The 24860-nt window shown below is 35.5% G+C and overlaps 1 pseudogene; it reads left to right on the forward strand.

The window, feature by feature from the left end:
• The first annotated feature begins 3271 nt into the window (after positions 1–3271).
• On the forward strand, positions 3272–23480 carry LOC147379332 (arylacetamide deacetylase-like; annotated as a pseudogene).
• The last annotated feature ends 1380 nt before the right edge of the window (positions 23481–24860 follow it).

The raw sequence follows: 24860 nt of genomic DNA on the forward strand, positions 1-24860 counted from the left end.
ACACTGCTGAATAAGTGAATGGATGTGAATTAGACAAGAACAGAAGTCCAGAAACAATTTATGTATTATTATGTTATTTTCTTAAATTTATACCTGATTTTTTTCATATTTAAACCTGTTCAAAAGTATAATATTTTCTTGTAATTTTTATTTTCTAGTTGTTGACATCAGGAATATAGAAGCCAGTTGCTTTTACATTGTATTCTAAGCCCTTGCTTAATTCACTTAGTAGTTCGGAAAGCTCTACACTGAATGATTTATGATTTTCTGTGTAGATAATTGTTTCAACTGTGAATAAGAGTTTTATCAATAATTATTAATTAACAGTCTTCATGCCTTTTATGTCTCTTTCTTGTCATATTGCTCTGTCTAGGATCTCCAGTAAAGTGTTAGGGAAAGAGGGGCAAGAATGGATATTCTTGTGTTTTTTCCAGTGTTCAGATTTTAATTATTTGATATTAAGTGTATTATCTAACAGCTTGATATTAGGTCTACATTTTAGGGTTGCTTTTTACCAAATGTGTTTATTCTCTTCTCCTTCAAGTTTGCTTGTTGAATTTTGGACAAGAAAATAATTGTTGAATTTGTCTAATTTAGTTGCTACATAAATTGAAATCATTACATGCTATTTTCTCTGTATTCAGTTTATCTGGTTGTTTAATCTACAAGGTCAATCAATTTTTGTACTCCAGAGATGAATTCCACAAAGTCATACAATTCTTTATATTTATTACTTTTTTCTTTCTTCATTTTTTAAAGAACAGATTTTTATTACAAGTAGAGACTCTTAATTGTGCTTCTTAAGCATCAGGGTACATGACAGTCAGTGAATAACTATGTATAAACTCCTCATTTTTGTCAACTTCCCATCATGATGCCTTTGCTCTTTGCTGAAGAAAAACAGAAAACATCAATAAAAGTTCTGTCAGGTGGGGTAGAAATGCACAACAAAGAATACCACACAAAGCGCTTTCATGAATGCATCCCTACCACAAGACGGACACTGTCTCATTCCAGTCAATCTATTGCCAAGCATATTTGTTTTGATAGAGGTTTTTGAGAAATTCTGTTTGCAGTGCTGGAATAGAGATGTAGACATAGGGTATGGACATGTGGAAATAGTGGGAAAGGGGAGACTGGGACGAATTGAGAGAGTAGGGTTGATGTATAAAAGTAGATAGCTAGTGGAAAGTTGCTGTTTAACACAGGGAGCTCAGCGTGGTACTCTGTGATGACATAGAGTGTTTGGATATGGGGGAGGGGAGGAAGACTCAAGAGGGAGGGGATATATGTGTAAATATAGCTGATTTACTTCATCATACAACAGAAACCAAGACAACGTTGTAAAAGCAATTATAGTCCAATTTTTAGAATGCTGATGATTAAGAAAATGTGAACACGTACCAACAAAGAATAGTGATAGGGCCAGGAAACTGATGACACTTTAAACAATAGATCAATCATATAGCAGAGACACAGGACCTCCCAGTAGAACATGGATAACAGTGTCTGAAGCACGTTCCTAAGGTACTTTAAAAAAAAAAGTGTTTATATATTTATTTGGCTGCACCAGTCTTAGTTGGGGGGCATGGGCCCTTTCATCTTCATTGTTGCATGGGGCATCTAGCTCCCTGAGCAGGGTTCAAAGCCGGACTCCATGGATTGGGAGGGCAGAGTCTTCCAATGCTGGAAGGAATGTAAACTGGTACTGCCACTCTGAAAAATGGTATGCAGATTCCTCAAGAACTTTCTTTAAAAGATAGCATCTTAAGGGTGAAGTTTAATTTCTACATATCTATTTTAACCTGAGAAAGATTTGCCTTTGGTTAAGAAAATTATTCCCCACAATTTCTATTACTTATATCTATTACTGTGACTTATTACTAATTTCACCTGAATGCTTTTCAAATTAAAGTATATATTTTAAGAAAAGAAATTGTTGAACAAATCAAAACGAGAGAGACAGAGAGAGAAGAGTGATAGGTAATCTTTAAACGTTTCCCCCTGAGTCTTAACCTGTTATTTAATCCTGCCCATTGCCTTCTCCCTACTGTCAAATAATAAAGCAGACTATATGAAAAGTTTATATGTTTTTGTTTTAATGCTAAGCTAATTGCCAGGCAAGGACTGCATACCAGACAAGAAATTCACTGAGTCATTTTTGAAGGAGGAAAAGCAGACTTTTTGAGAACTGCAAAGTGAAAGGGCATCTGCCAAATTGGCTGTGGTCATTAAGAACTGAAATGTAGCTGTCCATGCAGTACTGTTGGGTCCATAGGTCTGTATACAAATGCCCTTAATCATTAGTCATGAAAGAATCTCCAGTTAGATTCAGGTCAGGGGTATTTAAAGTTCATGGTTTGTTAAGAAAATGAGTGTCAGAAGTGTTCTAGTGAAATACAGCATTAAGTTTTGATTCTCTCTCTCCTGGGCAAGTAGATCTGTGCGTTAAAATTTTTCCTTTTATACCAACCAACCTCTATGCAGGAATTCCTTTGAAAACATAGAAAAAGTAGTTATCCAAATTCTTTTTCTTGTTCTCTAGAAAGTAGAATCATGACAAAGAAAACACTCAGACCTTAAAGTCAGCAGAGTTAGCTTAAGGACCCATATAAGACGTCTTCACTTCCAATATTTTATAGTGGAGTTATTTAACAACCTATAAGTCAAGGTTGTATATTAACCAATATATAATTTGAAATAGCAAGTTATATATTAAACTCAGAAATGAACTTTAAAAATTGGACTTACAAAGTCTATGTCAGTGCTTTTTATTTTACACAGTCCTTTACCTTTCTCTTGTTTATCAAACAGCTTGGGCTTCGGTCAGCAAAGTTTTCCATCATTCTCTTGAAAACTATTCCAATCACTACGTATCTCTTATGGTACTCTATTTGCATTTAATTACTTGGCTTTTATTAAAGATATAGTAAAGATATATCAAAACTTTTTTATGGATTCCTTCACTTACTACTCTCAGGGGGGGAATGTGATTCTATTTTCCAGAATCTTTGAGAAGGAATATTCTTTTCTATCTTGGAGTTCCACAGATATTTTTCTCCTATGCTAAAGCTGGAAGATTTGACCTGGCCTTTATGAGAATGTATTTTTTTTTTTTTATAAACACCAAAAACTGCCCTGTGGCAACTTACTGTGCTAGTGAGAAATCTCCTTGACTCAGAAGTTATGTAATAATTTTGAGCAGAGTTTTCCCCAAGACCATTTCAGGCATTTAAATGAGGTATCATACTGTCTTGCTTAGGAAAGGAACAGTTACAATATGGGGAAAACATCCTTAGGCTTTCTGATATTGGAAATCTTCCTAGCAGCTTATATTTATAACCCCCTCCCAGACGTTGAAGAACCATGGAAAATAATGCTGTTAGATACTTCTTTACAAACATCAAGATATTTGGTAAGTGAAAACATGTGCTAATCAAAAAAGGCAAATTTTCTAAGTTTCCCAATTTGTTTGTTTTGTTTCTGCAAGTTCTACATAGCCTTAGCTTCCTATTGTCAAATTCTGCTCATGTTGTGAAATGCTATACCTCTGAACGATCTCAGAGCAGACTGCTAACACGATGACCAAGGAGACATTCAGGTTGTAATTTTAAAGTGATCTATTCTGCTAGCAGTAGAGTAAAAATGTGGTCATTTGTGTGCATGCATGTGTGTGTTTGTGTGACAATCGTGTTTTACTTTCTCTACTTTTACTTTTGTGTGATTTTTAAATTCCCTACAAAACTCAGAAATCATGTGCTTGAGATCTTCTAGTTAACTGTGACACTTAAACACTAATAATGGATTTAGAGTACAGTGTATACAGTAGGCATGTTAATAGGTTCTAATGGTATATATTTGCTGACTGCAAATGCCTAATAAAAAGCATAAGATGTGTAGTTAGTGGCAATGGATTATTGCCACTGGATCTTTTGTTTCTATTATGACTACTTCATTGGGAACCTAATCCAGTTTATTCCTCTAACACTCTCCCTGAAAAATTAGCCTTCTCATTCTGTCCCTGTCTCCTTCTTTCACTATATACTAAAAAGAGTAATCAACAAAGACTGTTTGGTGGTAGAGACTGGAGGCTGCTAAAGGTCCAACCGCTAGAAATCTCTAAACTCCACATGCATATTTCCAGGAATGGAGAGTTCACTACTGTTTTATGTAGTCCACTCCAGTAAAAAAATTTTTTTAAACAAATTTTATTTTTTGAATAGTAATGCATCCATATGGGCATCCCCAGTGGTTCAGCAGTAAAGAATCTGCCTGCAATATAGAAGATGCTCGAAATGTGGGTTCCCTCCCTGGGTTGGGAAGATCCCCAGAGGAGGGCATGGCAACCCATTCCAGTGTTCTTGCCTGGAGAATCCCATGGACAGAGAAGCCTGTCAGGCTGCAGTCCATAGGGTTGCAAAGAGTCAGACAAGACTGACATGACTGAACAGGCACACACTCATCCATATAGTTCAAAAATCAAATCAATATGAAAAAAGTAAACATTGAGAATTCCTGCTCCTATTCCTGTCTTCATTCATTCTATCCTCAGCCCAGGCCTCTGAAGAAAACCAGTTTATTAGCCTCTTGTGATTCATCCTGGGGCTTCTTTATACAAATAATACCTATAATACAGTAATAAAAAGCATATATTCTTATCCTCTTTTCATTTTTACATGAGAAACAACATAGCAAGTATTCTATTGTGTTTTTTATATTTTTCATTTTGTTATATATCCTGTAGATGTTTCCACAGCTTCACATATAAAGCCCCCTCATTCACTTACATACTGCAAAGGATTTAGTATGAATATAAACCATAGTTCACTTAATCAGGCCTATTGAAGTTCAAGCTTTTTATCTTTTTGGGATTTTGTTATTATGAATAATAAAATGATAATACATGAAAAATATTCAGAGGCCGAGTTTTGTCTATGATAAATCCATGAAGTGGGATTGTTGAGCATTTTGGAATTTTGCTAATTATTGCAAAATTGCCCTGTTTATATTGTCCACACCAACCAACGAGACATGAGAATATCCATGCTCTGTCAGTTTCTCAACAAAGTATGTTGTAATTTTTCTCAATTTTGTTTTATCAACATAATGATAAGTTGTATCTTAGTATACTTTTATTTTGTATTTCTCTTAGATTCTGCCTAAGAAGCTCAGGAAATAAATTTTCCAACAGTTAGTCCCTTAAGCTGAGTCATAATGCTGCTATTGTGTGACAAGCCTGGGAGTGCTTGCATCAGGCTAAGCAAATATCAAATACCTTCACCTTTGTAACTACCAGCTTTGTTGCAGTTTTAATAGGTGCATTTAGTGTACATGACAATGGCTGACATAAATACTACATTATGGAAACAAAAGAGTAGTCCATCCCTTGTCTGTGCATCTATATTTATCCATAATATTCATATCAAGTGTACATCAAGAGGAGCTAACTACATTATTTGTAGAGCCTGATTCAAAATAAAAAGGCAAGAACCCTTGTTCAAAAGTTAGAAAAGCACAAAGGCATTAAAACATACAACTTTTCTTTTAAAAACATTTTATTACTGATAAAATATGGGTAATAGTGAATACATGAATAGCAAAAGTTACAAATTGTAAAACTATAGTTTGATATAACTTGTGTGTTATAATGAAAAATAATAATTTATTAATGTTATGTTTTTTATTGATCACAAGATTTTTCTGGCTTTCTTTTCTATTAATTTATTCATCAGGTCAACAAAATATGTACTTAGACAAATTCATTTTCAGTTCATATCATTAAAAGTGAAGTCAGCTGCTTTTGGCAAATGCAAGGTCATGATTAATTTTTAATGATCTTTGTATATTTTGGATATTAACCTTTTATCCATTACATAATTTGCAAATGTCTTCTTCCATTCAGTAGACAGCCTTTTCATTTTGTTGATAGTTTTCCTCACCATGCAAAAGCTTTTTAATTTGATATAGCCCTATTTGTTTATTTTTTCTTCTGTCTCCCTTGCCTCAGAGACATATTCAAAAAGAATTACTAATATTGATATCAAAGAACATATTGCCTAATCTTTAAGAATTTTATGGTTTCAGATATTACATTAAGTCTTTAAAATATTTTAAATTTCTTTTTATATGTTGTGAGAAAGTAGTCTAGTTTGATTCTTAGCATGTAGCTGTCCAGTTTTTTCAATAGCATTTGTTGAAGAGTCCATCTTTTCCCCATTATATATTTTTGCCTCCTTTGACATAGATTAATTGCCCATATAAGTGTGGGTTTATTTTTGGGCTCTCAATTCTATTACATTGATGTATGGGTCTGTTTTATTCTCATATCATACTGTTTGATTACTGTAGCTTTGTAGTATAGTTTGAAATCAGACAGCATGTTAGAGCCAGCATTATTCTTTTTTCTCAAGATTGTTTTGGCTTTTGGAGTCTTTTGTGTTTTCATACATATTTTAGAATTCTTTTTTCTAGTCTGTCATTGGTATTTTGATAGAGATTGCATTGACTCTATAGATTGCTTTGGGGAGTATGGTCATTTTAGCAATACTGATTCTTCTCATTCATAATCATTGTATATCTTTCCATATTTTTGTTTCGTCTTCAATCTCTTTCCTCAACGTCATATACTTTTCCAAGTACTAGTCTCACTGAGTGGCCAGGCCAATTGATCTGAGCACAGACTGATTGCTGCCTATAAGTCTGAGCATGTAAAGTGATGTCCTTTCACTTATTTCTGATATTGCTAAGCAGCATCTTCTCTTTTGTTTCTGACTAGTCTGATCTGAGGCTGATCAATTTTATAGTTTCTTTTCAAGGGATAAATCTTTGGTTTTATTTATCTATTTTGACTTTATTGATTTCTGGGGTTTTGTTTGCCCTACGTCTTTTCTCCATACTTATGGTTTAATTTGATAATCTAACGGTAAATTCTTAGTGGAGGAAGCTTAGCTCACTTCCCTTAGACCTTTCCTCTCTTTTAATATATGCATTTAAAGCTATGAATTTTCCTTCAGTCAATGTTTCTCCTGTACGCTACAAATTTTGATATGGAATAATTTCATTTTCAATTGCTTCAAAAATTTTTTTCAATTTGTCTAGAGGTATCTCTTCCTTGACTGATGAATTATTTAGAAGTATGTTGTTTAATTTCCAAATATGTGGGGATTCCTCATAAATCATTGTTTCAGATTTTTATTTTAATTATACAATGGACAGACAACATATTCTGTATTATTTTAATCCTTTTTAACTTGCTGATTTTTTCCCAAAATATGTCATAAGGTACATCTACTTCTGCTTTTCACCTTTGACTGTGTGGATCCCACCAACTGTGGAAAATTCTTAAAGGGATAGGAATACCAGACCATCTTACCTGTCTCCTGAGAAACCTATATGCAGGTCAAGAAACAAGAGTTAGAACCTTACGTGGAAAAATTGGTTCAAAATTGGGAATGGAGTGCGACAGGCTGTATATTGTCACCCTGCTTACCTAAAGTATATGCAGAGTATATCATGCAAAATGCCAGGCTGGATGTATCAGAAGCTGGACTCAATATTTCCAGGATAAATATCGACAATCTCAGAAGTGCAGATGATACTACTCTAATGCCAGAAAGTGAAGAGGAACTAAAAACCCTCTTGATGAAGGTGGAAGCAGAGAGTGAAAAAGCTGGCTTAAAATTCAACATTCAAAAAACTAAGATCATGGCAATCTGGACCCATCACTTCTTGGCAAATAGATGGGGATAAAGTAGAACCGGTGACAGATTTTATTTTCTTAGGCTCCAAAATCGCAGATGGTGACTACAGCCATGAAATTAGAAGACACTTGCTTCTTGGAAGGAAAGCTATGACAAACCAAGACAGAGCATTAAAAAACAAAGACATCACTTTGCCAACAAAGGTCCGTATAGTCAAAGATATGGTTGCACCATAAAGAAGGCTGGACACCAAACAATTCATGCTTTTGAACTGTGGTGCTGGAGAAGACTCTTCAGACTGCCAGGAGATCAAACCAGTCCATCCTAAAGGAAATCAGTCCTGAATATTCATTGGAAGGACTGATGCTGAAGTTGAAGCTCCAACGTTTTGGCCACCTGTTGTGAAGAGCTGAATCATTGGAGAAGACCCTGATGCTGGGAAAGATTGAAGGCAAAAGGAGAGGAGGGTGGCAGATAATGAGATGATTGGATAGTATCACTGACTCAAAGGATATGAACTTGGGCAAACCCTTGGAGATAATGGACAAGGAAGCCTGGTGTGCTGCATTCCATGGAACACAAAGACACGACTTAATAACTAAACAACAACAACAACATCTTTGTGAAAGTTCTGCATGCAATTGGAAAGAATGTGTATTCTGTTGTCACTGGGTGGAATATTTTCAATATGTCAATTAGTTCTGTTGGGTTCATAGTGTTTTTCAAATTTTTTATATACTATTTTCCTGTTTACTTGCTCTATCAATTAATGAGATAGGAGTATCAATTGCCAACTAGTAATTTCAGATATTTCTGTCTTTTCTTTCAGTTTTTTTCAATTCTTACTCCCTATGTTATGAAGCTCTGTTACTGAATGCAGACACATTTTAGGATTGCTGTGTCTTCCTGGAGAACTAGGTCTTTTGTTATTCTGATTCTTGATAATAATCAAGAATCATCTATAAGAGGTATATAAAGAATCACCTTTTTAAGAGGTATAGATGATAATACAGTTGTCCCTCATTATCAGAGCTGGCAGGAGATTGGTAACAAATCAGATAACAAATCTGTGGATTTTCAGTCCCCTTATATAAAACAGTACAGAACAATGAACACAGTTAATTGTCCTGTCAGTGAATTTTAAATCCATGGATTCAACCAACCGCAGATCAAATCCCTAAACTATGGAGGGCCAATTGTATTTTGCTTCCTTAGCATAATTGTATTACCATCAAGATTTCTTTTTTACCATCATTTTTATAAAATGAGGAGAAACGAAGGAAGGTTAAAACAATGTTTATTCCACCATTGTTTTGTGTCTGCCATTTTTTTGAAATTATATATTTGAAAATGAATATTTTTGTTCCTTAGAATCCCAATCATTCTATACCTTTGATGAAACAGGTACTGAAGTCTTTTGTGTGTGGAAGTGTTAGTCTACTTCTTATTTTTATGAGTTTGTTATATATCTCCAGTCAAGAATACTGGAGTGGTAGCCATTCCCTTCTCCAGGGGATCTTACTGACCCTGGGGTTTAAGTCAGATTTCCCACATTACAGGCAGATTTTCTACCATCTGAGACATCAGGTAAGCCCATTCTAAAGAATAGTATTTTCATAATTAAAATAATGCAAGTATCATTATTCACATTGTGGCTGTACTTTCAAATATTTCATAATTTTTAAAAAAATAAATTCTCAATATATGTATCATAGCTTCTTGGGTTTTGTTTTGCTTTTAATAAGTGTGTATATATTTTGTACAATACTTCTTAAGGATTCTTTCCTCTTACTTAACTTCATGAAGTCTGGAAGTATAGGAATAGCAAATGACCTGTATTTCTCTAACACCACAATTTTGTTTTTCTCTAGGTTAAGCTAATTTTATCTGACTGAAAGGGCTTTTGCTCAGTTGATCATCCAAACTCTACTTTCCCATTAAAGTTTCTGTTCAAATATAAGTCAAAAACCTTTTCCTTCCCCAGCATCTTCACAACTATTTCAAAGAATTACAGCCATATTTTATGTTCAGTTCAGTTCAGTCACTCAGTTGTGTCCAACTCTTTGCAACCCAATGAATTGCAGCACACCAGGCCTCCCTGTCCATCACCAACTCCCAGAGTTCACTCAGACTCACATCCATTGAGTCAGTGATGCCACCCAGCTATCTCATCTTCTGTCGTCCCCTTCTTCTCCTGCCCCCAATCCCTCCCAGCATCAGAGTCTTCTCCAATGAGTCAACTCTTCACATGAGGTGGTCAAAGTACCGGAGTTTCAGCTTTAGCATCATTCCTTCCAAAGAAATCCCAGGGCTGATCTCCTTCAGAATGGACTGGTTGGATCTCCTTGCAGTTCAAGGGACTCTCAAGAGTCTTCTCCAACACCACAGTTCAAAAGCATCAATTCTTTGGTGCTCAGCCTTCTTCACAGTCCAACTCTCACATCCATACATGACCACAGGAAAAACCATAGCCTTGACTAGACGGACCTTTGTTGGCAAAGTGATGTCTCTGCTTTTGAATATGCTATCTAGGTTGGTCATAATTAGGATGTCCTTTTATAACAAGTTTTCCATCTGACTCTGATTTTTCTTTTCTTTCTTTCTTTTTTTTTTTTTTTTTGAGAATGAAGAGTTTGCCTGGGTCTGCAGGATATTGATAGTATTTAACAGAGAATTATATATTCCATATTAATATTACTATTGGGTAAATGTATAAGAAGGATTGATGTCATTCATGCTCATTCATCATATGGTAATAAAGCATTTGGGTTCATATATCTTCTGGTGGTGTCATGGCTGATTTTTCTGAGACTGCATAACTAACACTTATGATCATGTTGAAGATTAATGTGCAATTCTTGGCTCAAAAGCTCTTTACATTTAGAATACACATGTATATGAATGTGTTTCATCTTAGGCCTTGTTTGCTGAAACATTGGGACTAAGCCACGTCATGGAAGCCATCCTATTCTTTTCAAGTATTCAATGTGTTTCACCAACATCAGATAAAAATATAACTGTGAGAGATACAACATTTAACAACATTCCTGTCCATATATATGTGCCCCAATGGAGACAAAATCATTAAGAAGAGGCTTGTTTTATGTTCATGGTGGTGGCTGGTGTTTGGGTAGCAATGGTAAGGATGATATGTTGAATGATTCACTTCATATAATGTATATGATTATCATATTATCATCTAAAAATTAAATATCATGTTCCTGTTTGTGAAGTTCATTTCAGTCAAGCAGTGTGAATTAATGTTCTTGAAATCTCAGTCAAAATAAAAGTTTATTAACATATAGAATTTAAAACACTTTTGTTACAAAAATTATGAGAGCTTCTGATCTTATCACTCACTGACAGAACTTACAAGTTTTACAGAATGGAGATTAAGCTACTTAGGAAATAAAATCTTTAATCCAATTTTCTGTTGATGGGCAGGGCTGAGTTCCCTCCCTGTTGTTTGACTGAGGCCAGACTATCATGGAGGTGATGAATAGAATGGCAACCTCCTTCAAAAGGTCTTGTGCATGTACTGCACACTTAGTGCCCCAAACCCTGCAGCAGGCCACCACCAACCCATGCCCCCGCCAGAGACTCCTGGACACTCATGGGCAAGTCTGGGTCAGTCTCTTGTGGAGTCACTGATCCTTTCTCCTGGGTCCTGATGTGCACAAAGTTTTGTTTGTGCCCTCCAAGAGTCTGTTTCCCCAGTCCTGTGTAAGATCTGATGGCTCTATGGTGGGGTAATAGTGACCTCCTCCAAGAGGTCTTATGCCATATCCAGGTCTGCTGCACCCAGACCCCCTGCCCTGTGGCAGGCCACTGCTGACCCATACCTCTGCAGAAGACACACAAACACTCAAAGGCAGGTCTGACTCAGTCTCTCTGGGTTCTCCTGATGTGCACGAAGTTTTATTTGAGCCCTCCAAGCATCTCTGAGGAGTATGGAGTTTGATTCTAAATCCAATTTCACTCTTCCTACTGTCTTGTTGGGGCTTATCCTTTGCCCTTGGACATGGGATATCTATTTTTGGTGGGATCCAACATTCTCCTGTCGATGCTTGTTCAGCAGCAAGTTGTAATTTTGGAGTTCTTGAAGGAGAAGTTGAGCGCATGTCCTTCCACTCCTCCATCTTGGATATATATAACTCAACATTCAGAAAACTAAGATCATGGTATCCAGTCCCATCACTTCATGGCAAATAGATGGGGAAACAATGGAAACAGTGACAGACTTTATTTTGGGGGGGTTCCAAAATCACTACAGATGGTGACTGCAGCCATGAAATTAAAAGACCCTTGCTCCTTGGGAGAAAAGTTATGACAAACCTAGACAGCATATTAAAAAGTAGAGACATTTCTTTGTCAACAAAGGTCCATCTAGTCAAAGCTATGGTTTTTCCAGTAGTCATGTATGGATATGAAAGTTGGACTATAAAGAAGGCTGAGCACCGAAGAATTGATGCTTTTGAACTGTGGTGTTTGAGACAACACTTGAGAGTCTCTTGGACTACAAGGAGATCAAACCAGTCAATCCTAAAGGAAATCAATCCTGAATGTTCATTGCAAGGACTGATGCTGAAGCTGAAACTCCAATTCTTTGGCCACCTGATGTGAAGAACTGACTCATAGGAAAAGACCCTGATGCTGGGAAAGATTTAAGTAAGGAGGAAAAAGGGATGATAGAGGATGAGATGATTTGATGGCATCACCAACTCGATGGACATAAGTTTGAGTAAGCTCCAGGAGTTGGTGATGGACAGGGAAGACTGGTGTGCTACACTCCATGGGATTGCAAAGAGTCAGACATGACTGAGTGGCTGAACTGAACAGAGGAAATAAAAAACCCTTTTTGTCTTTTGAACTCATTAACATACTGCTGGAAACTTCAGATTTATTCTTCAAGACTGAAATGATTATTTTCCAAGTATCCAAAGGGGTTCATATAAAGGTAGAAAAAATTCCCAGTTAGTTAAATTAAATGTTAAGGTATAGTCTACTTTCTTGAAATCATCTACTGCTTAAGAGCATAGGACTAAGTAATAGGTTGTGTTTTCTTTTTTCTTTATTTCCAAGAGAATTTCTATCCCTTCCCCAGATCAAGATGTACTCCAGAAAAATAGATGATTCTTTATGTTGAAAGTTGACATTTAGTGCCTTTTTTCATGTAGGATATCACCATAGAGAGGATTGTGGATTAAAAGTAGAAAGATTCTGTTCAAGACCCAAGGTCCAGGGTATGAGAGTATAGTTTGTAAGGGTAAGACATGCCACTTTTCTCTGTTGGGTCTATACCTTATTGTGAAGCAGGCAACCAGAAAAATCCAAACAGTTCTTTAAAATGCAGGGCCCAGAGCAGGGCCTCAGCTCCCTAGGTCAGAAGTGGATTCTAATTGCCAGTGTTCTAGGTTGTGTGAGTGTTGGCATGAAACTATTTTTCAATAGTGAAAGAAAAGATGACAGTCATTCCACAGGACAAAGAATGGTTAGAGATAGAAGAGAAAAGCAGAGAGAAGAAAATATCAGGAAAGAGGGTGTTTTAGTACCAAAAGCTGAAGGAATCTTGAAATGTTAAAAGAAAGCCTCATGGACAATTTCATGGATTTTATGAGGTCAGGAACTGTAGAATGGTAGGATGTTAACTCAGTTACGATGGGTGAATACTGAAAGAGACACAAGGGCAAAGTTTTGCCAGCAAACAGAAGGAGGATTAAGTCTCGCTATGAGAGGGAATAAAAGGAAGACTTCAGTGGAGAGGTTGCCTGTTGGCAGAGGGAGCATAAAAAGTAATTGAGGGAGTGCTACTTAATGATTACCATGAATAGGTGATATTGTTCATCGCTATTGATAAAGTTGTGTTTTTAAACTTTTTTTTTTTTTTACTATGATGGGTTTGTCTTTCAAATGGCCCCAACTGCTCAAAGCTTTGATCCTTAAACTATTTTGCTAAATTCGTACCTGCATGAGTGCCAATTCTCAAAACACGCACACAAACTCACACACCTATATGTACAGACTCCTCATAGAAAGCATTTATACAAATTTGCAATCTCTAGTCTGCTGCTGCTGCTGCTAAGTCGCGTCTGTCATGCCCGACTCTGTGACCCCATAGACGGCAGCCCAGCAGGCTCCTCTGTCCCTGGGATTCTCCAGGCAAGAATACTGGAGTGAGTTGCCATTTCCTTCTCCAATGCATGAAAGTGAAAAGTGAAAGTGAAATCGCTCAGTCATGTCCGACTCTTAGCGACCCCATGGACTGAATTTAGAAAGGACCCCAAATCCTTTCTAAATTCTACTCAGAACCAGTAGAAAGATTAATGAGAGACTTCCCTCCTATATTTTAGCATATCTTTCTACCCACCTCAATTAAAGCAGCTATCTTTTTGCTTGTTTTTATTGTTGCCCCTATACCCCATAGATTTGAGTTCCTTAACGTTATAAAACATATTCTCTTCAAATTTTCGTTCCCAGCCTGTAATCACATAGAGGCAAAATCACATAATAGGCAGCAACACAAAGCTAATTTGACTAGCCCATTGAAAACTTTGGCAAATGGACAGGAAAGCTGACCAGGGTCAAGTGAAAGGATCACTGAAGGAATGATTCACATTCTGTTGAGATGAATATGAGCATTGATCAACATGATCCTAGAGTTAGATTCTTTAGGTAGTATTTCAAGAAGTAATCATAAAGCTGCAATAGTAAACATTATTCTTAACAGTATCATTTTTCAAGTCTTATAAGTGGTCCAATATTTTTTTTTATTCAGATTATTATACCTATGACCTTCTGTCAAGATGGACAGCAGACAGACTTGATGCAGTCATCATATCAACCAAGTAAGAGCTGTGTTCATTTGATTTTAGGTCATATGCCTTACATATCAAAATATACTCAACTATAGAGTGTCTAAATATGGCCAAATTAATCCATGCCTCTGATGACATTAACTATGGACAAACAAACCTACCTACTATCAGAGGCTTTCCAGTCCAGCATCAGAGAGAAAACACATGTACACATATTTCAAGAAGAGGACAAAAGCTATAAAGAAATAGATCAAGTGAAATTAACCAACAGTATCACATGGACTTGGGCTTCCCAGATGTCACTAGTGGTAAAGAATCTGCCTGCCAAGGCAGGAGGCATAAGAGACCTGAGTTCACTCCCTGGAGAAGAGCATGGCAAACCACTTCAGTATTCTTGCCCGGAGAATCCCATGGGCAAAGGAGCCTAATGGGTTATAGTCCATGGGGTTGTAAAGAGTCAGACACAACTGAAATGACAGCATGCATGCACACACACACACACACACATATCACATGGACCTAACCACCACCTCTGGATTTTTTGCCTATAATTAGCAGAGTATTAAGGATAAGGACTTTGAAGCCAGAGGACTGGGATTGAATGTAGGCTCTGCAAATTGGTAACTGTGTGATATTTTAAAGAATATTTAACTCTAAATGATAATTTGCATATCTCAGTATTGATATGGGCTTAATTGTTATAATACATGTAACAGTGCTTGGAATGGTGCCTGGAAGTTTTATTCCTTTGATAAAAGCAACTGTTACTCATGTTAAACATGAAAGGTAAGACAGAAACTATCTCAAAGTCCATTCTAACTCACAGTTTAGAAAGAGTAGGAAAAGCATTTACATTTTCTATAGAACACATTCCATGTGAGAATCTACTTAAAGTTAGACCTTAGATAATTCGGAATTAATAAACTAATGTAATAATGTCATGTCAAATTGAAATGTTTTGAAAAGTTTGAAAAGTAATTCTGGAGAAACAAGTAACAATAATGACTGATTTTTAAAAAAACAATATGTCAATTATCAAAAATAATCATTCTGTACACATTTTTAGCTAAGAGAGCAGCTAAAAAGATTTCCCCCTAAGATTGAACCAAATTTAATATTTGAACTTCAAATTTTGATTTTATAGATATGATATTTAGAGATTGTTAAATCTTATGATTAAGAAAAACATGCTTTCCAACAAATATTATGTTGGTGAAAAACAAATTTTTGCTTTAGATTTTGGATCAAGAGTCCAAACCTAGTTTTAGTGCATGACTTGATGATAGCATAGGGAACTCTACTGAATATTCTTTTGTAACATATATGTGGAAAGAATCTGAATAGCAATGGAGATGTGCGTATGTATCATCTGAGCTATTTTGCTGTACACTTGAAACTAACACAACATTGTAAATCAACTGTATCTCAAAATAGAATAAAATTTAATTAAAAACAAAATTAAATTAAATGACCAAAATATCACTGATTGAAGAAATATTGTTTTTCTATCTACAGCTACAGACTAGCCCCAAAGCATCATTTTCCAGTTCAATTTGAAGATGTGTACATTGCATTAAAATGGTTTTTAGACCCCCAGATTCTCGAAAGCTATGGTGTAGATCCTGAAAGAATTGGTATCTCTGGAGACAGTGCTGGAGGGAATTTAGCTGCAGCAGTGACACAGCAGGTAAGATGCTCAGCATTTTCACTTACTATGTATTCTTTGAAAAGTGAAAAGTGTTAGTCGCTCAGTTGTGCCTGTTTGTCATCCCATGGACTGTAGCCAGGCTCCTCTGTCCATGGAATTCTCCAGGCAAGAATCCTGGAGTGGGTTGCCTTCTCCAGGGGATCTTACCAACCCAGAGATGGAACCCAGGTCTCCTGCATTGCAGGCAGATTCTTTACCACCTGAGCCACCATGTTTTATCTTTCATTTAATAACTTTTGATTTGTACATTTATATTATAAATACAATGTGTCATTATTTTTCATTGTACTTATTTAGGGAAAATTATGAAGAGTAATTTCATATTTTAATACTTCTTTTTATGTAAAATCCTGATAACAATTTCCTATATAGTTTACAGGCATTTTTAGTGAGAGGAAATCAATAAATGATAGCAATAACCATAATTAGGAAATCAGAATAAGGTATGTTATCTGAGTACATTCATAACATATATTTTGAATATTGTATATTATGGTATAATATAATATGTGTATGTAGGCTTACCAGAAACAGGTCATCACTTCAAGAAGGTAGTGTCACTTTAGGTTTCAATTTATTCCTAAAACTAACTCTTTTTTCATTTTTAACCCTAAAACTAATTTTTTATTTTAATTATCAATAGAAATCTGAAGGTATGCAGGTAGACAGACAAAGAGGAAAATAAGGACTATTTCATAGGAAAATAATCACCCAGATTTAGATAGTGTTATCTTAGAATAAATGTGTTAATAGAATCTGTTTAATATAAATAAAAATAGATTTTAAAACTTGGAAATATATTCATGGAAGAAGTTATAAAGTAATATGACTTATTTGAAAAATAAACAAGAACTTCAATAAGTAAAAATATTAGCTATCAAAATTAGGCATTCAATGTAGGGATTTTTTTTAAGATTTTGTACTTTTAGAGCAGTTTTAGATCCATACAAAAATTGAGAAGATATGAAATTTCCAGGACTTCCCTGGTGGCTCAGGTATAAAGAATCCACCTGCTAATGCAGGAGACATGGGCTTGATCCTTGGTCTGGGAAGATCCCACATGCCACAGAGCAACTAAACCCATGCCCCACAACTATTGATCTTGTGCTATAGAGCCTGGGAACCATAACTAATGAGCCATCTGCCCTAGAGCCCATGCTCCACAGCAAGAGAAGTCACCACAATGAGAAGTCCACACACCAAAACTAGAGAGAGTAGCCCCTGCTCACCACACTACAGAAAAGTCTTCATAGCAGTGAAGATAAAGCATAGCTTAAACATTTTTTTTAAATTTCCAATATCCACTCTGCCATGCATAACATAACTTCCTTCATTTTCAATTTTACCACTCAGAGTAATACATCTGTTACAGTTAATGAATTTCTATTTACACCTCATAATCATCCAAAGTCCATAGTTTATGTTGGAGTTCATTCTTGGTTTTACAGTGTAGAAGGTGGTCAATGTATTGACTGCAATACAGTATAGAATATTGGGAGAGGTCAGACAAATTGTATTTTGAACAGAGAAATTAAAAGACAGAAAATACAAAATAATGAGAATAGTCATTAAGCATATGGTGAAAGGGCTTCCCATTCAGTACTAGTAGTAAAGAACCTGCCTGCCAATGCAAGAACTGCAGGTTCAATCCCTGGGTCAGGAAGATCCTCTGGAGGAGGGCATAGCAACCCACTCCAGTTTTATGCTTGGAGAATCCCATGGACAAAGGAGCCTGGCAGGCTATAATCCATAGAGTCACAACTAAAATGACTTAGCACAGAAAAAGCACTAGAAAAAGACTAATATGAATATATTTTTCTAGTCTGAGGACAAAATTAGTATTTTTCTTACAAATAAAATTCAAGAGAGTTCACAACCCAACATAATAGCCTTTGGATTTTAAAGAGGATTATTTCAAGCAGAAGAAATTTAACCCCAGATGAAGGGTCAAAAGGCAGGAATATATAAAGAACAGGGAAAAAAATTCGTAAATATATTGACAAACCAAAAATGAAAATGAATGTTGACTGTACAAAACATTAATAGCTGTTTCTTATGATTTTAAAAATAAAAAGAAATTAATATTAAAAACTGACAATAACACATGCATGAAGGGACTAAGTCACTGCAGATGGTGACTGCAGCCATGAAATTAAAAGATACTTACTCCTTGGAAGGAAAGTGATGTCCAATCTAGATAGCATATTCAAAAGCAGAGACATCACTTTGCCAACAAAGGACCGTCTAGTCAAGGCTATGGTTTTCCCTGTGGTCATGTATGGATGTGAGAGTTGGACTGTGAAGAAGGCTGAGCGCCAAAGAATTGATGCTTTTGAACTGTGGTGTTGGAGAAGACTCCTGAGAGTCCCTTGGACTGCAAGGAGATCCAACCAGTCCATTCTGAAGGAGATCAGCCCTGGGATTTCTTTGGAAGGAATGATGCTAAAGCTGAAACTCCAGTACTTTGGCCACCTCATGCAAAGAGATGACTCATTGGAAAAGACTCTGATGCTAGGAGGGATTGGGGGCAAGAGGAGAAGGGGATGACAGAGGATGAGATGGCTGGATGGCATCACTGACTCGATGGATGTGAGTCTGGGTGAACTCCGGGAGTTGGTGATGGACAGGGAGGCCTAGCATGCTGCGATTTATGGGGTCGCAAAGAGTCGGACATGACTGAGCAACTGAACTGAACTGAACAGCTTTCTATTATCTAAGAAGATAAAAAGAAACTATTCATATTAGACATTGATAAATCAATGAATTTTATTTTAATTCCTAGTGTAACCTATAAAAAATTTCTTTTAAAAAAGTACAAATAAAAAGATATTACAAGAAAATAGAATGATGAGACAATACATCAAAAAATACAAAAGACAGAAAAAGAATAGGTGAGATAAACAGAATGTACAATAATAGATAAATTTTATAAATTTAAACCAAATATATTAATAAAGGTTTTAGTGTAGAAGTACTAAAACTTCTGGTAGAATATAAAATAAGGAAACAATAAAGTTTTAAAATAACCATAAGTTGTGTGAAAGATGCAATAAAATATAGGTAAACAGATAGATGGAAATTAAAAAGTTATTAAAAGGTATGTCATGCAAATGCTAATTAGTATGACCATTAATACTTTATAATCAGATTCAGTTTAGTTCAGTTCAGTCGCTCAGTCATATCTGACTCTTTGTGACCCCATGAATTGCAGCATGCCAGGCCTCCCTGTCCATCACCAACTCGCGGAGTTCACCCAGACTCACGTCCATCGAGTTGGTGATGCCATCCAGCCATCTCATCCTCTGTCGTCCCCTTCTCCTCCTGCCCCCAAACCCTCCCAGCATCAGAGTCTTTTCTAATAAGTCAGCTCTTCGTATGAGGTGGCCAAAGTACTGGAATTTCAGCTTCAGCATCATTCCTTCCAAAGAAATCCCAGGGCTGATCTCCTTTAGAATGGACTGGTTGGATCTCCTTGCAGTCCAAGGGATTAATTAGTCTTAGAAGGAAAACCTATCACTAGAGTTAGCATGCAACATTCCTAATTTTAATTCCATTCCACTGGAAGATGAAAAAAAATCCTATCAACTTATATGCAATTAATAACATAGTCTCCAAATACACAGAGCAAAACTGATAGAAATAAAGGAAAAACTGACAAATTAATAGCAAAATTGGAAGAATTTTACTAACCTCTTTCAGTAATAGAACAGCTTGGCTAATAAATTTAACAGTGAACATAAAATAATAATCATCAGAAAATACATTCTTTTCAAGCACACAAAATTTTTTTTTTTATAATCAAGCATATACAGGGTTATAACCACGTCTCAATCAATTCAAAGAACAGAAACTGAATAGACCTCTGATATTCATAGCATAGTCTGTGGACTAGCAGTATCAGCAGTATCTGGGCACTTATTAGACATGCAGAATTATTGCTCTTATCACAGAGTTCCTGAATAACAATTTGCATATTAGCAAGGGTTCAAAGTGATTTGTATGCACAATAAAATTTGAGAAATCAAGTTATTTTGATTATATCTCTATCCACAGTTAGCATAATACTTTGGATTACCAATAAAATGTCAAGAGAAAAGTCTATGTTTTGATAGTAAAATGCTCATTCCTGATTAATCCAAGTGTGAGAGAAGAAATAACAATGAAAATGTGAAAATATTTGAACTCCCACCCAGTCCAGTATTCTTGGGCTTCCCTTGTGGCTCAGCTAGTAAAGAATCTGTCTGCAATGAGTGGGACCTGAGTTCAATCCCTGGTTGGGAAAATCCCCTGGAGAAGGGAAAGGCTACCCACTCCAATATTCTGGGCTGGAGAATTCCATGGACTGTATAGTCCACGGAGTAGCAAAGAGTCAGAGACCACTAAGCGACTTTCACAATACAATGAAAATATTATTATTATGCTTTATGAAATACATCTATATCAATATCCAGGGGAAAATATACAGCCTTAACTAAATATATAAAAATCATTGAAATGAACCATTCAGCAACTATTTCATGAAATTAAAAAAAAAGAGTGCCTAAAAATTAGAAGGAAAGATAAAATAATAGAAGTAAGGATATGAGAGATAGAAAACATACAAATGAAGTTGAAAATAAACACAATAGAATCAGCAAAGTCAATAAATGTACTTCCACTGATTAATCTCTGGTGGTGGTGGTTAGTCGCTTAAGTTGTGTCTGACTCTTTTGTGTCCGCATGAACTTTAATTGCCAGGCTCCTCTGTCAATGGGATTTTCCAAACAAGAATACTGGTGTGGGTTGCCATTTCCTTCTCCAGGAAATCTTCCCTCCTGCATTGCAGGTAAATACTTTACTACTGAACCATCAGGGAAGCTCTAATCTCTGGTGAGATAGACCAAAACAAAAAAAAGAGGAGAATCTTAATAAACCAATATAAAGAATGAAGAGTGGACTATAACTACGTATCTCACAGATATTAAAAGGACAATAGTATACTTTGAACACTTTTACTGCTATGCTGTTAAATTTGATGAAATGGAAAGATTCACCAAAGGAAGAACTGACTGTAGGAGAAATATAGAACAAGAATTATCCTACTATCATGAAATCAGTCAACTGTATAGTCATTTTAATATTTTTACACACAGACACATACTTAGTGAAGGGTAAAATAGATTTAAACACAAACTCTAACATTTATTTTTAAAACAAATATCTCTACTTCTAAAAAAGAATTCAGAAAATTAACAAATGTTGCATTTTGAGAAGTGGATATGTCATGATTCTTAACCTGACAAGGTCATTTTAAGAAGGAAAAATTATAGGCATTCACATTTATGAGCATAGATACAAAATTCTGAAATGAAATACTAGCCAAAAAATTAAGCAATACATAAAAAGGTAGCATAGCATGATTATCTTGCATTTATTCCAGGATAATGTGATAGGTTTAACATTAAAATAGATATAATACAATTATCCAAATAAATAATTAAATTTAAAAAATCTTATGATAATCTCAAATTAAACTGTTTAAAGATAATATTCAACATCTTTAAAGATGAAGCAAAATAGTAAACTATTAGTTAATTTATTAATAGTAAGCTATTAATAGTAAAAAGAGAGATTTTTAACTTTGTATATAAACAAAACCTCTTAGAAGAAACATCATACTTAATGATTAGTTATTAAAAACATTCTCTTGGATACACACCACCACTACCAAATGGCACCTGAAGTCCTGGCCGGTGCTCTGAGTGATGTGTAAGCTATACTAAAGTGTGCTAATCAGTCTGACTTCTCTTGAGTAGGCCAGTGCTCCAGGCATATATTAACACAAGATACAGTTGGTAGTGTTTGAAAAAACAACCTTTTGCAAGTCTGAACATTTTAATTTGCCCAAATATTGTTGTTCAAAAAAGAAAACACATGGGTTACTAAATACATATTTTATGACAAATACAATAATTTCTTTGTTTCAGTAGCAGAAGTATATTGCAGGAAAATTAACTTAGAAGGAAACTATAAAATGCTACTGTTCCTGGAAAGATGGGGACTAGCCCTAGAAAAGACAGAGCAATGCTCAAAGAAATAAAAAAATTATTCCACATGGTGTAGATTTATGCAAGAACAAACATCTCTTCAGTATTAGAGCCATCTCCTTCCCCTCTCAATGATTGTTGACATACTTAGATACGTAAAATATTCTTAATAATGGAAAAGAGAGGATTAAATATGTGCAATGCTTCAAATTAGAAATCTAGGTTACATATGTATGAAATTCATATAAAAATAAAAGATCTTATGCAGTCTATCTTACACAATCAAGACTGATTATTTTTGCCTTGGATATTAAAAGTTGCTTTTATAATTTATGAGTATCTAGTACTAAAATTTGCTTAATATTAACGTTTATTTTTTATCAAAATGTTGTTATGTTGTATTTTTAAGAATTTTAAATTTAAGGATACATTTTTTGCATTGTAGCTGTTTCTTTTTTTCTTTGAGATTTATTTAAATAACATTCTAATTTTTTTCAGCTCTTAGAAGATCCAGATGTCAAGATCAAGCTCAAGGTTCAAACTTTAATATATCCTGCCCTTCAGAATTTTGATTTCGGTTTACCATCATATCGAGAAAATGCACATTATCCAGTTCTGCCCAAGTTACTCATGGTCAGATTCTGGAGTGAATATTTTACTACAAACAGATCACTTAAGAAAGAAATGCTTTCCAACCAACACATTCCTCTGGAATCAAGCAATCTGTTCAAATTTGTTAATTGGAGTTCTTTGCTCCCTGAGAAGTTTAAGAAAGATCACATTTATAAGACTCCAACTCATGGTAGTTCAGAGCTGACTAAAAAATATTCAGGGATTCTAGATGTGAAAGCTCACCACTGCTAGCTGATGACAGCAAGTTGCATGGTTTACCCCTGACCTATGTCATCACTTGTCAATTTGATGTCTTAAGAGATGATGGACTCATGTATGTTACTCGACTTCAGAATTCTGGAGTTCGAGCGATCCATAACCACATAGAGGGTGCATTCCATGGAACACTTTCTTTTCTTTTACTAAAGTTCGTTATAGAGCAGCCAATCAGTATATTAATTGGCTACATGAAAACCTGTAATAAAAATCTGATCAATATAGAAAAAGGTAAGCCCCAGAATTTCAGGAAAAAAGGACAATAACCCAAAGGATTCCTGTTAGGAACACATCTACCACAGTCTTGCTAAATCCACATGTACATAACTGTTGTCAAGGAATGATTTTTATAGGTTAGTCTCAGAGTGATTCACTCACTTTTGTTCCTCAGAATAGATAGATATTATTTATCTCTAGTATGAATTAAGTTGTTTCTCTAAGTATTTTTTGTCCCAGTTCAATATTAACTGTTCACCATTGCAAAATACATTTCTTAGTGCACAACTCATCTTCTTAGTCCAGGAAAATGAAATATAAGTCATTATATATTAAAAATATCTGGATCTCTTGAATTTTGATAAGACAGTAGGGAGAACTTACTTTAAGCAGACAAAAGCAGTATATACATTTGGTTAATCTGGGTCCTTGAGATTGGCAAGGAGTCAATGTAAGTAATAATTCCAAATATGTGTGGCCAATCCGTAATAGGAGAAACACAAGTAAACAAAAAAATATGTATGTATATATACATATATGTGTGTGACATATGTTTATATATATATATGTATAAGTGAAGGAGGATAGCGAAAAAGTTGGCTTAAAGCTCAATATTCAGAAAACTAAGATCATGGCATCTTGTCCCATCACTTCATGGGAAATAGATGGGGAAACAGTGGAAACAGTGCCAGACTTTATTTTTGGGGGATCCAAAATCACTGCAGATGGTGATTGCAGACATGAAATTAAAAGACGCTTACTCCTTGGAAGGAAAGGACCAACCTACATAGCATATTGAAAAGCAGAGACATTACTTTGCCAACAAAGGTCCATCTAGTCAAGGCTATGGTTTTTCCAATGGTCATGTGTGGATGTGAGAGTTGGACAGTGAAGAAAGCTGAGCAATAAAGAATTGATGCTTTTGAACTGTGGTGTTGGAGAAGACTCTTGAGAGTCCCTTGGACTACAAGAAGATCCAACCAGTCCATCCTAAAGGAGATCAGTCCTGGGTGTTCATTGGAAGGACTGATGTTGAAGCTGAAACTCCAGTACTTTGGCCACCTCATGCAAAGAGTTGACTCATTGGAAAAGACCCTAATTCTGGGAGGGATTGGGGGCAGGAGGAGAAGGGGACGACAGAGGATGAGATGGTTGGGTGGCATCACTGACTCAATGGACATAGGTTTGGGTAGACTCTGGGAGTTGATGATGGACAGGGAGGCCTGGTGTACTGCAATTCATGGGGTCACAAAGATTCAGACACGACTGAGCGACAGAACTGAACTGAACTGTTACATGTGTGTATATATGTGTAAACACACACACCATACATATATCCATATCCACATACCAAACCTCAATATAGTAATATGTTTTCTAAAATAATTCTGGGAAAATAAATTATTGAGGAATGAAATAGGTAAGTTAGAAGATGTTTTACACGAAATAAATTTATTTTTAAAAATTATGTGTGTGCCTCTAAATTGAGACTTCCTGAAACATTATG

Source organism: Bos grunniens, chromosome 1 (assembly GCF_055505025.1).
Source record: "Bos grunniens cultivar Pamir isolate PY7600 chromosome 1, Bosgru_T2T1.0, whole genome shotgun sequence".
Classification (NCBI taxonomy): domain Eukaryota; kingdom Metazoa; phylum Chordata; class Mammalia; order Artiodactyla; family Bovidae; genus Bos; species Bos grunniens.